Source organism: Dermacentor silvarum, unplaced genomic scaffold (assembly GCF_013339745.2).
Source record: "Dermacentor silvarum isolate Dsil-2018 unplaced genomic scaffold, BIME_Dsil_1.4 Seq640, whole genome shotgun sequence".
NCBI classification, from domain to species: Eukaryota; Metazoa; Arthropoda; class Arachnida; order Ixodida; family Ixodidae; genus Dermacentor; species Dermacentor silvarum.
In genome coordinates, this window is record NW_023606559.1 from 38,104 (window position 1) to 41,243 (window position 3,140).

The window sequence follows — 3,140 nt, forward strand, 5'->3', positions numbered from 1 at the left end:
TTTGCAGGGACTGACATCAAAACACGCCGTCAACTCATCTGTAGCCCCATCGTGACAGTGACTTCTTTCCTGCATGTGTAAGCGGAAAATTTCTTTAGATTATGTCAATTTTCTCTTTTCCCTAAGAACGACGCAAATTCCCTAGATCCAAAGAAATTTCCCTAGGGTTGGCAGCCTGCAGTGGAGCAAGGGCAAGCGGCGGGGCACCAGCCAAAATCCAGTTAATTTCATCCAGCAAAGAAAACTTGGAATGAGACTGACGTAAGACAGGTTTTGTGAGGATCAGATTAATGTGTTCACGCGTAGTCGAATTAGTTTCTGAAGTCAATACAGTTAATTGTGAGAAATGTACGGCGCTTGACGACAGGCGGCGCCACATGCAGCAGTGTGCGTCCGCCTGTAGTCAGTGGGGGGTGGGACGATGGCGTCTTGAGTCACCTCTCACGGTAGGAAAGTACTTTTGCGACTTTTTCCGCGTGCGGTAGGTTCGCGAGAGACATGATCTCGTGACTGCAAAAGGCTGTGCGTGAGGGTGGCAAGGAGCAATCAAGCATTATGATTACTTTGTCGAAAAAGCTGAAGCAGAGCTCGCAGAACAACAACACAGAAGCTGTGCAAAGCTTGGTACCCGAGAGCGCCGGAGCAGTGCGCCGGGCTTCCGTTCGAGACAAGTTGCTCGTGCGCGAAGTGCAAGAAATGGAGGCCAACCTTCCAAATACGTGCACGCTCAAGTTTGATGATCCAGACGTTCTCCATCGCTTCGAGCTTATCATCACGCCGGAGGAGGGCTATTGGCAGGGTGGCCGCTTCGTATTTCTAGTCGAAGTTCCGAAGACTACAACATGGTGCCTCCAAAGGTGAAATGTATGACTCGACTGGCACCCGAATATTAACGAGGAAGGAAACGTGTGTCTGAGTCTTCTGCGCGAAAGCTCCATCGACGGCATGGGCTGGGCGCCGACGCGGACGCTCAAGGAAATCGTCTGGGGTCTCAACGCGCTTTTCACGGACTTGCTCAACTTTGATGATCCTCTAGACAACGAGGCCGCTGAGCATTACCAAAGAGACAAAGAGGGCTTTAAAGCCAAAGTGCGCGAATACGTGCTTAACTACGCGAAGCGGTAAAGCATGCATAGTTGGAGCGCGGCGCCGCGCTGTTCCGGCGCCGGGCTCTTCGTGGCGGCCTGATCTGTTGCCATTATGGTGACCTTGTGCTGTGTGTCTGGATCATTTGCATCTATCAGTTTCGTGTGTTTCTCTACAGAGTACAAACGAAGTCTACACTAGCGCGACCTCGTGAATAAAGCTATCTTTGAATTGTCTGCAAATTCAAGTGTGACCGAGAACGGGGGAGGGCTTTCCAGCTTGCATCAACCTTGCGGCTTAACCATAAAAATTATGCTTCGAATGGTGTGTCACAAAGTGTACAAGAGTATTCAAGCACCAGGCAGATGCACGGCTATGATAAGCAGCCTGAGTAGCGTATTCGCATGAGAGCTAGCGTCAGAAAATATACCTATCGTTGAAATTTTCCTCGGGCAGCTGATGGAGGCAGGGGTAGAAACGAAAACGCATTAGTCATTTGGCGCGCAGTATGTTCGCGCTTGTCCAGTTATGTATGAGAGGAAAAGAAAGCACTGAGCACTCCTAACCATTTTGTGCCGAGTAGTTCGAATCAACCGTAAAGCAATGGAGTGTTTTACTTCGGATGTTGTGCATAGTTGTTATGAGTAAGCCCGGTACTAGTTTACCTTAAAATAGTTCATTTTAAGTAGTGTGAATCATTCTCCTGAGTTTCTCTTTGCTTCTCTTTTGCGTTTTCGACCGAGGGCTTGCGTTTAAATCTGCTCTGCTCAACTGTGCATGTTGTAAGCAAGTGTTACATGATCTGAGCTAGGTGTAGTGCTTAGCTTATCTCCGTTGCTACTGACCGCGAAGAGAAAAATGTAATTTGTTTTTGCACCAGCACTTGGAGATGCAAGGTTTGTTCCGAAGAAAGTGTGCGAAGGCAGGATACAGAGGACAAGAAGTAGACAAAATGAACCGTGCTAAACCATTGCCAACAACCATGGTTTATCGCGTGCTCGCTTCTTTCATGCAAAATGAAGCACACGCGTAATGAGAAAAGACCATACTGCTTCATCAAACACGTGACTAGAATATGCGAACACATCTGAAGTACGGCTCCATGGCACCACAAACCCAGCTGCTGCATGCCGTTAATGTGTATGCGGTGGGAAGGGGGTGATTGTTGGTATCTTACGTACGGTTACTCCAGCAGAGTATGTATGTGCTCACATAGATTTTTGCTAAATTCACGTGGATGATGACGCGCGTTAAGAAAGCTGCGATGAGAGTGCGCAAAACGGACGGTGCATCCGCAACATTTGTGGAAACGCCAATAAGCCCCTCAAATCTGAATCTGTGGTTGTTGGGAGTCTTGGAGGCTCGCACGAGTCTCGGAACCAGGTTTCCGTGCCGTCGCAACCTTGTTGCGCCCTTTCGTCGCCAGATGTCGCAACACCCTCAGCCTCAGTTTGTGTTCGGCTAGAAGGAGATGAGGCAATGGAACATATAAGAACAATGATGACAGAATAATTTAAAGAACGAAACGTAGCATGTGCTCAATCAGGTGAGGATAGACTAGTTAGTGCAGTGGCTCCACTTGAACAAAGCGAGTGGGAAAGGGCAGAGAAGAGGGTTCTAGTAGCACGTCGACAGGTCCTGATGGCATCCCAATTATGTTAATAAAGACATTGGGCCCAAAATCTAAGAAAGCATTAAGAGAGGCAGTGAGCAAAATGATAATGGACGATAAGCCCCCGACGGGTGGAGACTGAGCAGGATGAGCATGATATATAAGGGAAAGGGGGTCAAAGCCGACATAAACAACTACCGTCAGAAACAGTGACGTCAGTGGTTTACAGGGTGGATGCAGATTATAAAGGACAGACTGCAGGCATGGGTGGAGAGCGAGGAGGTGCTGGGGGAACTACAAAATGGGTTCCGGAAACAAAGAAGGTTAGAAGATAATCTGTTCTCATTGACGCAGTGTATTGAAATAGCAGAAAAGGAACATAGGCCCCTATGGCTCGCATTTTTGGATATCAAGGGAGCCTATGACAGTGTAATCAAAAAGG

The 3,140-nt window shown here is 48.1% G+C and overlaps 1 pseudogene; it reads left to right on the plus strand.

The window, feature by feature from the left end:
- Positions 1 to 416: 416 nt before the first annotated feature.
- Positions 417 to 1,139, plus strand: LOC119435346 (NEDD8-conjugating enzyme UBE2F-like; annotated as a pseudogene).
- The last annotated feature ends 2,001 nt before the right edge of the window (positions 1,140 to 3,140 follow it).